Here is a 15,414-nt window from a genome sequence, read left to right as displayed (position 1 = left end):
CACCTACTTCTTGAGAGCGGTTGATGCGGGAGCAAGAGGCAAGAAGGTCACGGGAAAATTCATCTATAAGCACATCAAGGCGGCAATAGAAGAGGTGAGAGTTTAAGTTGTCTCCTCTTCTTGTGCAATGTGCATTGTGCAATGTGTAGTATGTACTTACTACTTTTTTCCCTCTTGATAAGTGTTCTAAATTTTTCTCTCTTTAATGTAGGTCGGGCCCGAAAATGTGGTGCAAGTGATCACCGATCATGCATCCAATTGCACTAGCATGAGCCGACTACTTGAGGCCGAATACAAGAACATTGTATGGACCCCTTGTGCCTCCCATTGCCTCGATCTTCTCATGGAAGACATAGGAGAACTAGAATAGGTGAAGGCCATTCTCACCCAAACCCTCACTATCGTCAACTTCATCAATGCTAAGGTGAGAGTACTTGCAATTTTTCGCGCGTACTCCGACAAGGAGTTGAAGAAACCCTCGGCAACACGATTTGCCTCTATGTGGCTTCTTCTTGAGCGCCTCTACGATGTCCAAAACAAAGTGCAAAAAACCATGGTGTCCGATGAGTTCAAGCAATGGTGTGATGGAGAGAACTCGGCAACCTCACAAGAGGCAAAGGCCATCCAACGACTTTCCCTCAAAAGAAGAATTTTGGGAAGAGGTGAAGGGTCTTGTGGTAGCCATCTTGCCCATCTACAGAGTGCTCCGAATGACCGACATGGAGGGATCTACCATAGGCCTTCTTCACCACTTCATGGATGAGGCATACAAGGAAATGGAGGCATCAACCATTCTTGATGGTCCACCCGATGGGACACGGTATGATGTATCTCCTTTGCTCTCCATTCTGAAGTCGACAATATGTTTTTTGCTAATTTGCACTATGCCTCACCACTCTCTCTCTCTCTTTTGTAGTGATGTCTTTGAAGATTCCCCCAAGAAAGATGATATCCTCTTTCTTTTCCAAAAGAGATGGGATTTTATGAAGAGGCCCATTCACCACTTTGCGGCTCTCTTGCATCCGGCCTACAAGAAGCCGGATCTTTTCACAAACCAAATGCTACAAGAAGAGAGCCGCAACTTCCTTCCCAAGGCCCTCTCGGAAGATCATCACGGCGCATTCCTTCAAGAACTAATCAACTATGGAGACCAAAGAGGCACGGCTTTTACTTCCACCATATGTTGGAAGAGGGAGTCCTTGGTGAAGCCTCTTTTTTGGTGGGAGAGCTTCGGGTACCAATTACCTCACCTGCAAAGAGTTGCATTAAGGATTCTTGGACAAGTAAACCCTCTTAAGCCTCGGGCCTTGGCGCTCTCTCTCTCTCTCTCTCTCTCTCTCTCTCTCATGAATTATATTACATACATGATACTCACTATCTTTTGAATATAATATAGGATTGCTCATCAAATGCATGCGAGCGAAATTGGTCTGCATACTCGCTTATCCACACCAAAATTCGCAACAAGCTGTCAACAAAGCAATTGGAGCGACTCATCTATTGTTGCTCCAATCTCTGAATGTTGCGCTCCATGCATGAGATTCCTATGGCTAGACAAGTAAACCCTCTTTCTTGCTTCTTGACTCATATGGGCTATGGCTTTGCATTCCAATTCACATGTGCTAACTAGCCTAACTTTATCTTGAGTCTTGACTCTTTTGAACTTTTGTATAACTTGTCAAATAGGTCAATGTTGATGATTGCAAGCTCTCAATTGATACTCTCAAAAGTGTCAACAAAGAGCGTGATATGACGGAGGAGCAAATTTTCCGCGAGCTCTACTTGGAGCTAGAGGAGATTGATCGACGGGTTTCTCGCACACGATCACGCAAGAGGGTCATTGTGCGTGGAGTCCCTTCGGCTACAAGAGGTAGAGGTGCAAGAGCTTCCCATGCTCGTGGCCGTGGGCGTGAGATGGAGGCTACTACTCCTACAACCTATGTGCGGCGAGGCTCGGGAAGCGGCTCCATTGCGGCGGCCTCTGTTTTGGAGGATGTGCCTATTCGTAGATCCAACACTATGGACCTTAGAGAGCCGGAGTATGACGAGGAGGGAAATCTCCTTAGTGAGGGAGATTATGACACACCACAATCCGATTCATGTGAGGATGAAGATGACATTGATGAGCATAGCTCACAAGAGGAAGATGATGATGATGATGAGAGCGGAGAAAGCTCTTAGACTTTAGTGTCTCTCATATCTTTTTTGACCCTACTTCCACTTTTTGCACGATTGAGGCTTAAAAGGCCTACTTTTTTGTATCATCTCGATTATCAAATCTCAACTTAGCTTTTTGATTTATGACATATGTAATGCGAATTGCAGTTCATACCCATTGTGTCTCATTGTCTTGATTCTCAACTCTCGAGTGTCGGCACTTGGCACTTGCAAGTTGCATTCTTGTCCAATGTGATAATCAATTGTCTATTTGTCCTAAGTGTAAAATCTAGGGTTAAGAATTGCGTGTTTTTATTTTTGAACGTACGTAACCATATCGTATGACATAAAATTTTTTAGTTCGATGAGTACCGTACGTCTTCGTACGTGGACAAAACGTACGTGACCGTACGTGACCGTACGAGACCACCCTGCACCAGAGTAATAATAAGATTTCTTTTGCTTTCTATAAAGACAACCGTTACAAAAATCCAAGTTTTTGCCTTTTACATCAACCCTCTTCAGAGAGGAAAGCACATCAATACTCTTTTGGCTCATATGGCCAAATTTCTTATGTCACAATTTCGTGTGTGAGGCAACTTCAGCAACAACAAGAAACTTGCCTGGCAAAGATTTGCATCAAAGATAGTACAAAGTACCTCTTTTAGACCCTTTTGCAACAAGCATAGAGCCGTTAAGCAACTTCCATGAACCCCCAACAAAGATGGTAGTATAACCATGTGCATCTAACTGGCCAACATATAGAAAACTTTTCTTAATGCCTGGTATAAATGTGACATCGTTCAACAGAAGCTCTTGACCATTGTTAAGAGCCAAACGCATGGTACCCATTCCCTCAATATTGCAAGCAAAATTATCACCAAGGTACACCTTGCCATAATTGCCTGCATCATATATAGCAAAACACTCCAAAGATGGAGTCACATGGAATGAAGCACCATAATCCACTATACATGACTGGGATAGGCCATCATTAGCACACTAAGCAATGCATCAATGACATCTTTCTTCGAGATAAGCATGTCTTCTGTATTAGCTATTACCAAATCCGAGGGGCATGAAGCCGCAACCAAAATTTCCTCAACGTCTGACAACTCCTCAATGACCACACTAGAGGATACATTTGCATTCTCAGCATCCCTGGAGGAATCACCTGCTGATTTTTCCCCTTTCTTCTTCTTATCTTGTGTTTCCTTCTTCCTTTCTTGCTCTTTCTCGAAATATTTGAAATTAGGTTTCTTGTGACCCTTTCTGCCACATTGATAACAAGTAACATCCTTATCCTTTATCTTGCTCTTACTTCTATTTTGAGTCTTGTTGCCCGCATCGCGCTTTTTGATTTCTACATCTTGCACTGTAGGCAAAACTACCACCTTCCCCACTAGACTTGCGTCTAATCTCTTCATTGAGAATAGACCCTCTCAGACCGTCATATGTGAGGGTGGGATTGTTACTCAAGGAGACAACCAATGTTTCCCAAGTATCTAGCAATGTCATAAGCAAGAAAATAGCTTTCAGCTTATCATCGAATTGCTGAAGTTCGACTCATCAAGCTGCATATTCACCAACTTTCGCATCAAATGCACCTGGTTCACAGGTGTGGTGTTCTCATAATTGGCCTTTAGCTTTTTCCATATTGCATAAGCAGAGTCTAAACGCTTGATGTCCGTCAAAATGTCATCATTGATAGCCATTTTGATATAGGCCATAGCCTTCTTATTAACCTGGTCCACTCTTCGTGAGACAAAATTGGCGGCTTATTCTCTTCCAATGCATCTTCACAATCCTTTAAGAAAAGGATACCTTGCATGTGTTCTTGCCAAAGATCGAAGCCTTGACCATCGAACCGTTTGATTTCCATCAAACTTTTAGTGTCAGATGCGAAAGAGGAAGAAGCTATCTTAATTCAACCACAAGTGTGTATTTAGGTCAAAACAGGTGATTTACAGGTTATTCCACGTCAAAACAGGTGACAGGTGACCTTGGAACCAAGGGGCTTCGCGATGGAAGCGAAATTGATCGCAGGAGAGCAATTTTAACTCGCTGTCCAGCAGACTACGTAGGGTTGTTTTGAAACCCTAAAGCTCTGATACCAGTTGAAAGCGCGAAGTAGATGGTACCGGTAGGTGCGCATCACGATGTAGTGCAGGATTGGGGCAAGAAGCATGAGCCGGAGTGCAACAGAGAGAAAGCGCTATGGATCGAAGCAGGAAGAGAGAGAGCTCGTACGATTTGGGGAAAACTCACGGTAGTGAGTTTGTGGGCTTTCCTACTTTTATTATAAGTGACTTTAAAAATTCGTCCAGGTTCAATGTGAAGGTTCAATGTGAACCTGGACAAAGTATAAAATGTACATTAAAGTATAACATGGGGGTCATTTAGGGGCTTTAACCCAACATCCTCGGGGGCCAGTTCTGTGTGAGGCCGGTCGCCTCGGTCGGTGTGCCATCTGGGAATTTTAGAGCCTATTAGTAGGGTTTGTATGCGTTCTATGCAACTTGAGAAGTCTACAGGAATTTACAGCTAGCCAATCAGAGTCCGAAGCTGTAAGATATCAATGCTTGAAGTCGGTGACAACGACCGATGATGAGATACCAGATGACTTTTGGTAGATTTGGCAACCTTAGTTAGTGGGCCCACAAAGTTCGGGACGGTGGCTTCCAAAAGAAGACGATGGCTCAGTCATCAAATTGGTGGGTCACAGATGGTAGTGGCAAGAAGAATTTAAAACGGTGTCTCTTGGAGCACATTGGTTGCGGGGAATGCCCAACACGGCTGCAGCAAGGATCTCTGGGTGCGAAGGGAATACCTTCCGGCAAATGCAATCACCTATACGTGCGTCTTAAAGACATGTGGCATTATCTGAGATGGTGGAGAGGGCAACAAAATTCATGATGATATTGTCAGTCGAGGGCTGCTGTGAAAAGATATTGTGCGAGGCAATGCCTTTGTTAAAGTGCTTGGTCATTATGTATGTCAAATGAGGTGGCTTTACGAAAGCACAAAAAGTTCTTGATGAGTTCTTTGTCCGAAATGTCATCTCCTAGAGTGCGCAACCCTCCCGAGTTGGAGAAAGATGTCGTGCTTGGCAATGCTTTGGTCGATTGTTGTGCCCATAAGGGCTTCCCTAAGGACCATTGGAGTAGCGCCGCCCAAAACAAAGGGGCTAGTGGCCGTCCGCCCATGACCTCTAGAGGAAGGGCCGCCCAAAGTGGATAAATAAAGGGGGAAAATGAGGAGAAGCACCGCAGGCAGCGGGAGAAGGCGTAGAAAGGGAGAGAGGAGCTCACGCTGGCCGGTTCGGGCATCCAATGGGGTCGTCATAGAGAAGAAAACCAAAGAGCAGACCATGGCGAGGATTTTCGGCTCCACTCCCGCCATGTTTGGCGCTGTCCACATTTCCAACGGCCACATCATCGCCCCTATTCCCATGACGATGGCGCCGTCGTTGTGCAAATAGAGGAAAGTGGGGGAAAGCTAATAATAGGGGGAAAAGTACATGCAAAGAGGGGGATTATTGAGGAGGAAAAGAACTACTGAAGGGTGGCATGAGCTGTGGCATGAGCAAGGGAGGAAAGGAACACGCTCTCTCTCGTGCATGAGCAAGGGGAAGACACTTTTTCTCTCTCGCTCTCGTATACAAGCAAGACACTCTCTCTCTCTCTCTCTCTGTCTCTCTCTCTCTCTCTCTCTCTCTCTCTCTCTCTCTCTCTCTCTCTTACTGTCTGAAACCCTAGCCGCCTAAGCCTAAGCCTGCAAGCCTTCCCCTAGGGCGAGGGGCAGCCCTCTGGGGGGGGCGTCTGCATCCCTAAAGCTCAGCCATGTCCGGTCCCCGCCAGGAGTTTCAAGATCCACTCGCCTCGGCCTGTCCCGCCACAGCCAGCAAAAGCCAGCAGTTCTCTGCGTGTCTTCATCGCCAACAGCAGCCAATAGAATGCGAGTTGTAGCATCGTCTTTTTGAGCTGCAGAGATTTGAAGCTACTACGTTTCTCCATTGCCAACAGTACCGTTTCTCCACTGCGTTTCTCAAGTTATAGGAGTTTCAAGCTGCGTTTCTATTGCGTTTCTGCGTTTCTACTGTGTTTTTGCGAGCTGCAGAGCCGTTTCGGCGAGCTGCGCTCTCTCTGCTTAAGCTTGGTTCCCATAATCATGCCCGCGCTCTCACAACAGAGTTGAGAAAAGTACTGGTTCCCATAGTCGGGCCTTCTCACACAATAGAGTCGAGAAATTTGAAAGATCTAATGGCCTCCTTCAGCACACCAACGACCAGCACACGCAAGAGTTTCCTTGTGGTGGTAGCTGTTGAAACCGGCCCGTAGGGCGGTAGGCGTTGGCTTTCACCCGAAATTCTTTACTTTAGACTCACACACAGAGCACTTTGCAAAGAGAACCTGCGACGGGAATTAACACTTGAATACACACAGCTCGAAAGCTAGAATGCTCCGAGTAGACACCGACAACCTGTAGGCCCCAAAATTGGCGCCCCTTTCAGTATTTCTTTTTTCTTTAGGAGGGTAAATTACAAGGTAAGGTCCTGGGAATCCTTCACGTGTATCCACCTAGATACCATTTGATTTGGCCAAATTTCGGCAGCATAACAGCCCCAAAACTTACGCGAAACCAATTCCCCTGCTAGAACTCACTTGCACTGGCGTATACCCTTTGATTCCTACCCGAAAACAGTAAATTCAGCACGCTGTATTTACTGGTTTTTGCCCTGTTTTCATCCCAAACAGTCCCCTTACTGTCCTCTGCCAGTGGGGCACGATTCCCAAGTGTCCTGGCGTCCGTATGGCTGAAAAACAGTCAAATTACAGCGCATACACAGCGCTGATTTTGCACCTGTATGGTGAGGTTATGGCCCTCACCAGTGCCTGCTTTGGAGCAGCAGCTAGCTACCCCTGTTCCTGCTCAAGGAGGCTCTTGCCTCAGCACAAAAGCATGAACCCACACAACTGTACATCAGTCAAATGAGTAGCCCTCTTGTGGGGCATCACATAACTGCACGTAGGGGAGAGAGAGAGCAGTGTGTAGTGTGCAGGGCATCACTCCTAGCACCACACTGTACATGAGAGGGAAGGAAGCACTCCATAGCTCTTAACCTGTGACAAATGCTGAAATGAGGCCTCTCCCAGCTTAAAAATCAGCGCCCATTTTTCTGCAAGAGGCAAGTGCATGAGAATTTGCCACTTGGCGCATTTTCAAGCATTTTCCCGTTTCGGGTTCGCCGCTTAAAAATATCCCAACTGACGTGTCAATTGACTTCGCGGCAGAGTTATAAAATGTTCCCCTAGTCATACCGGAGGTAATGACGCGAACACATTTCACGGCCCAAAATAGCAGTTCCCTAAATTTTAGGAGATGCTTCTGTTGGGCTCCCACTGGTCTTCTGACCATCTATCCTCATTGGGACCGCATCCAAAAGTGCAATGTGGCCCAACTGTCGGATACTCTTTGTTGGTAGTCCCACCTTGACTTTACGCCTTAATTGAGTTCACTTCCTAGTATCCACCAACTTGCTAGGTGCGACGGGGGGACCTATATGATCTTGCTCTGAGCCTAGACATCCTCTTACCATACGAATTTCAGTGCCGACCACGTCCCGTCTGCGGGTGAATCTACCGTTCACATTGGCCATACAATGTTTGACCGTTTGCTACATCAAAAACAGGGTCTCAAAACAAATAAAATAAACCCCATTGGAAAGAAACCAACAACCAAGGTTAGCAGTAGCCACATCCTTGTGACATGGTTAATAAGTGCCACGTCCTTGTGACATACCCCCCTCTTGAAATGGCAAACGTCCTCGATTGCATACCATAAATACACGCCATTGATGATCTTGTGCTATCAACACTCTTTTATCATCGCATGTATCCGCAAGAAAGGTCGTAACATACATAGATACAAATGACTTAATGAGACCTTCATACTTTTGCCATTTCCATCTATGGCACTGAATTCCTATGTACATTTCATGTACTAGCTCTATCATTACCCCTCCTTTGCACACGTTGGGTTGGGGCATAAGTAGGCTGTAACCCAAAGGCTTTAAGGTAAAGATGCAATACATTTGGTGACTTTGACAGTTCATGCTCTTCCATCCACTTTGTATCCATAGGCAGATAGTTCTTGAACTTCACCAAATAGCGTCTTGCAACTTGTCCTTTAACTTTTCTGTCCTTATGTGCCAAAACTTGCTCAGGTACCAGGATCTCATCAAGTCCTCAACTTCTGGCTGATCCTCAACTGGCATATCTTCTGGCACATCACCCACGAAGGGTCTTAGAAGACTCACGTGAAACGCATTATGAATCTTCCACGCATCAGGGAATTTCAGCCTGTAAGCCACATCGTTGATCTTGTCAAGTACTTGAAAAGGCCCATAGTAACGCATGCTGAGCTTAGGAAAAAGCCGTTCCTTGCCCTTCATCTTCTTTAACCTTGCCTTTTCGAACCTTAATAGAACCCAATCACCAGGTGATAACAGCAATTCATGACGGTGACGATCAGCAGCCTTTTTTTGCTTTGCCTGAGTCTTCTCCAAGGCAACTTTAATCTTCTTATACATCTCATCCATGTTCTCAACATATTGATCTACCTCAAAGATCTTGTCCTTTGTATGCAAAATGGGAGGAACCTTTTTGCCGCCTTCAACAATCTCAAAAGGTGCTTTGCCAGTAGACGAATGCACCGTATTATTGTACGCATACTCAAGCATAGGCAAATACTGTTCCCACTTGCCCTTATTATCTGACACATAGCATTTCAGCAGATCTAAGACAGTAGAATTAGCCTCTTCTGACTGTCCATCAGTTTGTGGATGAAACGAAGACGAGAATTTGAGCGTAGTGCCCATGTTCTCAAACAATCCTCTCCAGAACAAATTGGTCATGCGAGGATCACGATATAATCGATTGTGGCATACCATGGTACTTGAACACATTGTACATGAACAAGCGTGCAATCTGATCAGATTTTATCTTCTTCTTGACAGGGATAAAATGGGCCTGCTTGCTGAACCTGCAAATAATGGTCCATATACCATCATTCCCTGTTGGCGTCCTTGGAAGATCAAAGATAAAGTCCATAGCAATGCTTTCCCATGGCTTATCCGGAATCGGCGGTGGTTGTAACAACCCTGGTGCCTTTTGCCTGTTAAACTTGATCTTTTGGCAAACTATGCATGCTCGCACAAAGGCGTCCACATCTCTCCTCAAGGTAGGCCAATAGAAGAATGTCTCTACCGCTTTAACTATCGCATCAATGCCACGATGCCCTGCATACGGTGGGACATGACTCTCTTCCATGACCTTATGTCGCAGTGGCCTAGTGACACAAAGTCTACCATGCATCATCATAAAACCATCTCTGAGGAGGTAGTGCTCGTGATGTTGCCCCTCTTGTAACTATTCAAAGATCCTTGCAAAATCTTCATCAGCAGTATACTGTTCCTTCATGTCATCTAACTCATGATGATAAGGAATTGACACAGCTGAAATTTGTGGCTTTCTTGATAATGCATGAGCCACAACATTCTTCTTGCCTTCCACATGCATAATCTGGAAGTGGAACATGGAAAGAATGTTTGCCCATCGCATATGCTTTTCGGATAACTTTGACTGTGTCAAGAAGTATTGCAAGGTCTGATGATCTGTTTGGACAACAAAATCAGCACCTAAGAGGTAGTGCTTCCAGCTAGAAAGCGCATGAATCACGGCCAAGAGCTCTTTCTCATAGACTTGCATAGTCCTCTCTGGCCCTTGCAAAATTCAGCTTTCATAAGATACTACCCGTCCGTCTTGCATTAGCACTGCTCCGATGCTACTGCCACACGCGTCACACTGGACCACAAATGACTTCCTGAGATCTGGCAAAACAATAACTGGATCTGAAGTCAACTTTTCCTTTAAGAGACTAAAAGCTGAAATCTCTTTTTGGGTCCATCTGAAGGTGACCTCTTTCTTTTGCAATGCGTGAAGAGGCGATGCTATCTCTGCAAAATTTCTGATAAACCTTCTATAGTAGGAACACAATCCCAAGAAGCTTCTGACATCGTGCACAGTCTTCAAGTCTGGCCATGTCTTGATAGCTTCGACCTTTGCGGGTTCCATTCTAACACCATCCTTTGAGACTATGTGGCCCAGAAAGTGGATCTCTTCGAGGAAGAATTCACTTTTCTTAGGAGTGACAAGTAACCTGTGATTGCGCAGCTCTTCGAACACAATGGTCAAGTGACGCCTATGCTCCTCTTCATTCTTCGAATACACTATCATGTCATCGAAGAACGTTCCAACAAACTGTTGATGCGAGCGGAAAATCCGGTCCATCATTCTGTTGAACGTGGCAGGAGCATTTGTTAGCCCAAACGACATCACTAGAAACTCATAAAGACCAAATGTCGTTCTAAACGCAGTCTTGTGCACATCCTTCGGCCTTATACAAATCTGATGGTATCCACTCTTAAGGTCTATCCTACTGAAAATTGTAGCACCCTCTAAACGATCGAGAATATCATCAATTCTAGGAATAGGGAACCTATTCTTGATGGTATTCTTATTCAACGCACGGTAATCAATACACATGCGCCATGAGCCATCCTTCTTCTGCACTAGGAGCACTGGGGAGCAAAAGGGTGAAGAACTAGGCTGAATCAGCCCCTTCTCTAATAACTCCTTAACGTGGCCCATAATCTCTTTCTGTTGCGCCGCACTAACCCTGTAGGGAGGTCTATTTGGTGGGCTACACCCTGGCACCAAATCTATCCGATGGTCCTCATGTCTCTCTGGCGGCAATTGCGACAGTAATGAATCAGAAAAACAGTCACTAAACTTTTGCAAAAATGCTGACCTTTCTTTATCTAACACAGATAAATTTGAATGATCACTATCTGAGACATCACGTGCAAAAATCAAGTACACAGAAAGATGATTCTTTATTACAGAAGTGATAGCAGAAGCAGATACAATAGGGACTGACTCTCCTCTAAGCTTTACATCCAAGATGTGAGTTTTGTCCCTATGCTGTACAGTGATCTTTTTGTTGTAGGCATCCAAGACTCCATGCACTCGGAACATCCACGGGATCCTCAACAAGGCGTCACAACCTTCCAGTGGCATGATGTAAAACTCTTCAGTGTCCACATATGACTGAATATGTAGACGCAGTTTTCCAATGATGGGAGTAACACACTCTGAGTGGCCAGGACATGCCAATCCTGTCTCTGCTGTGTACCCCATCTCTTCAGCTCTGATGCCCAGCTTCATAGCTAACTCTGGTGAGATAAAGTTGGCTTTGGCACCTGGATCAAAGAAGATGAGTGCCGTCTGATCCCTAACTTTACCCCATGTCGTGCATAACTCACTGGCATCTGTGCTGGGCCTGTCACCCACCATGTCTGGCACTAAACCTGTCGTGGGTTTTGGCTTCTTGCCTTTCTGATCTTCTTTATCCTCTGAGTCAGCTGGCCTTTTCCTTTGTGGACAATTGATAGAAAAGTGACCAGGTTGCTCGCATATAAAGCATTTGTTATCAGCCATAAGGACCTTCTTTTCCTCGAGCGACTTGCGCACAAAAGGCTTCCTTTTCTGTTTCTTTGCCTGCGCTTCAGAAGTCCCGGCTGAATCCTTGTCTTTGGTGGCCTTTTCTGACCCTGTGACGCATCAGGAGCCGTTTTCACAAAGGGCTTCTTCGCTGAATTTTTCTTTTGCTGCCCTCCTTTATCACTGCTCGGAAATCCATTGTCCTCTCCTTTCAACAAGGCAAGACCAGTGTTCGCAACTTCCATAAGCTGAGTAAGGGTAGCCACTCTGTTCTTTGTACAGTAATCGCGAAGCCCTTTAGGCAGCCCACAACAGTACTTTTCTATCTTCTCTGTCAGTGGCACAAATCTGTAGGAGGTCACTGAGAGTAACGCTTTACAAAACCTCCTATTGTACTCCAGCAAGCTCTTGCACGAAGCTGAAGTAAGCTGGTGCCAATCTGGCAGGACGTCGGCTTCAAATTCATTTGATAGCCAAGCAGATGCAAACATTTGCTTGAAGTGAACCCAAGTGGCGGGTGCCTGTCCTTGCATTAACAATGTCGTCCACCATGTAAGTGCATTGTCCTTTAAGAAAGTGGCAGCTTTCCTGACCTTCGAGGCCTCTGTAAAATTCCCTCCCGCATAAGGTGTATCAAATTGCTGGAGGAAAGTGAGTGCCTTTGTCTTGTCCTCGAAACCACTGAAGGTACTGAACTTTACCGCTGCACCACCTTCTTTGTAGGCCTTCGGCTTCTCTAGTGCCCCCAAGTTGTCATACGGAATGGTCTGCAACATGGGCACTGTACTAGGCATGATCGGCACGTGTTGGGCATTCACATTTTGCGTCAGAGGTGCGATATCTGGCTTCTGTCCAGAAAAACCAGCCATGCCAAAATGACCCTGTGGCACCCCAAATTGGCCCTGGTTGCAGTGAAAACCTTGCTGCATGCCGATACTACCATACATGGGGTTTGGCATGATGCCTTGCATACCCCCGAACACTGTTCCTGGCATGTACGGCTGACTTCCAGGTGCATAACCAGCCATACTTTGGAACACTGATCCACCCCCGAAATACCCAGGATGTACCGTGGGTGGTGGAAAAATTGAGTGCATAGCTTGGTATCCAGCTCCCTGTCCATTCAAGATAGCATGCTGGCTCTGAAAGGTGGCGGGCTGAACTGGCATAACCTGTGGAATAGGCGTTCTAGCCACCTGTTCAAGCACGGGAGGAACCTGCTTTGGAGCCCCCGACTCCGCAACATGCGAGTGTTCCCTTTCCTCCTGCGGCACATGAAGTACCTGGGCTTGAGCATCAACAAGCTCCGTATGCGGCGTAGGTTGCCTATTTTGCTGTTGCATTGGTGGCGCTTGCAAGAATTCCATAAACCTCGGATTCTGCACCAGTTGCGAAAAGACATTCACCGCGGCAACTAACTGAGTCTTGAATGCATCATCCTCAAGTTGCCTAGTTATAAAGCCCTGTACTACTGGAGGGACATTCACGTTGACAGCAGGTACAGACTGACGTGGCCGTGAGCTCTCGCCAATCTCAAAAACCATAGGAATCTCCTGCATGTACTTTGAAGAGGAACCCTCTTCCATAATTCCCTTCCCCTTGTTAGCCATAGTGTAATCCCCGCGTTCCTGCACTCTGTGTCTTTACCCTAAACAATCCAGGCTCACTCTTTAAGGAAAAAGTGATTGAGGTCCCGGCAACGGAACCATGAAACCGGCCGGTAGGGCGGTAGGCGTTGGCTTTCACCCGAAATTCTTTACTTTAGACTCACACACAGAGCACTTTGCAAAGAGAACCTGCGACGGGAATTAACACTTGAATACACACAGCTCGAAAGCTAGAATGCTCCGAGCAGACACCGACAACCTGTAGGCCCCAAAATAGGCGCCCCTTTCGGTATTTCTTTATTCTTTAGGAGGGTAAATTACAAGGTAAGGTCCTGGGAATCCTTCACGTGTATCCACCTAGATACCATTTGATTTGGCCGTATTTCGGCAGCATAACAACCCCAAAACTTGCGCGAAACCAATTCCCCTGCTAGAACTCACTTGCACTGGCGTATACTCTCTGATTCTTGCCCAAAAACAGTAAATTCAGCACGCTGTATTTACTGGTTTTTGCCCTGTTTTCAGCCCCAAACAGTCCCCTTACTGTCCTCTGCCAGTGGGGCACGATTCCCAAGTGTCCTGGTGTCCGTATGGCTGAAAAACAGTCAAATTACAGCGCATACACAACGCTGATTCTGCACCTGTATGGTGAGGTTATGACCCTCACCAGTGCTTGCTTTGGAGCAGCAGCTAGCTATAGCTCTTAACCTGTGACAAATGCTGAAATGAGGCCTCTCCCAGCTTAAAAATCAGCGCCCATTTTTCTGCAAGAGGCAAGTGCATGAGAATTTGCCACTTGGCGCATTTTCAAGCATTTTCCCGTTTCGGGTTCGCCGCTTAAAAATATCCCAACCGACGCGTCAGTTGACTTCGCGGCAGAGTTATAAAATGTTCCCCTAGTCATACCAGAGGTAATGACGCGAACACATTTCACGGCCCAAAATAGCAGTTCCCTAAATTTTAGGAGATGCTTCCGTTGGGCTCCCACTGGTCTTCTGACCATCTATCCTCATCGGGACCGCATCCAAAAGTGCAATGTGGCCCAACTGTCGGATACTTTTTGTTGGTAGTCCCACCTTGACTTTACGCCTTAATTGAGTTCACTTCCTAGTATCCACCAACTTGCTAGGTGCGACGGGGGGACCTATATGATCTTGCTCTGAGCCTAGACATCCTCTTACCATACGAATTCCAGTGCCGACCACTTCCCGTCTACGGGTGAATCTACCGTTCACATTGGCCATACAATGTTCGACCGTTTGCTACTTCAAAAAGAGGGTCTCAAAACAAATAAAATAAACCCCATTGGAAAGAAACCAACAACCAAGGTTAGCAGTAGCCACATCCTTGTGACATGGCATGTCCTCGTGACAGCTGCACCTAAGAAGGATCCCGCCACTCGTCAAGAAGCAAGGATTACCGCTCTTGAAGCTCAGATTCAGGAACTTATTGGAGAGAATGCTCAACTCAAGCAACGCTTGCTTAAGTTAGAGGAGACGAAGATAGAGAGCCAAGATCTAATTGCAAAAGTTCAAAGTGTTGAAGCGTCGATTACCGAAACTATCAAAGCAGTGAAAGAAGCCCATGAAGCGACACATGAGAAGATCGACACCAAGATACAAGCAGTTTTACAAGAATGCAAACTACAAGAATCCCTTGGCCTCAAGGTCAGGATTGGAGGGCTTCACGCACCTTGGTGCACAAACGAGGACACTCTCGAAGAGGCAATCGCCAAACTCAATGACATTCTTCAACCTGTGAACATCGAGCCTAAAACCATTTCCTGGATCAATGACACACACAAGCATGTGCCACCCGAGCATTGTATTCTCACCTTCAAGGACAAAGAAGAACGAAAAAAGCTACTACGTCAATCCCGTCTCCTCAAGGGAACAACATTTTGGATCACCGAAGAATTAACCATAAACCAACTCAAAGCCAAAGCAAGTGAGCTCAAGAAGGTACATGAAGCCCGCAAACAAGGTAAATGGGCAGTTTACCGAGGTGGTAAAGCCATCATCCAAGAATTTCGAAACCCTAAATTAGCTCACTCCATAACTGACCCTCCCTAGGTTTTTGTTTTCCCC

The 15,414-nt window shown here is 46.0% G+C and overlaps 1 protein-coding gene and 1 pseudogene across 1 annotated transcript in view; both read left to right on the top strand.

Annotated features, from left to right (window-relative positions):
• Positions 1–15,414, top strand: part of ABC4 (UbiA prenyltransferase family protein) — an 85,241-nt gene that overhangs the window by 38,829 nt on the left and 30,998 nt on the right. The window lies entirely within an intron of this gene.
• LOC147445421 (uncharacterized) lies at positions 1,059–2,270 on the top strand (annotated as a pseudogene).

Source organism: Adiantum capillus-veneris, chromosome 12, assembly GCF_014529385.1.
Source record: "Adiantum capillus-veneris isolate H3 chromosome 12, ASM1452938v2, whole genome shotgun sequence".
Classification (NCBI taxonomy): domain Eukaryota; kingdom Viridiplantae; phylum Streptophyta; class Polypodiopsida; order Polypodiales; family Pteridaceae; genus Adiantum; species Adiantum capillus-veneris.
Note: the sequence above shows the minus strand (reverse complement) of the source record. Positions and strands in the feature narration are given on the sequence as shown.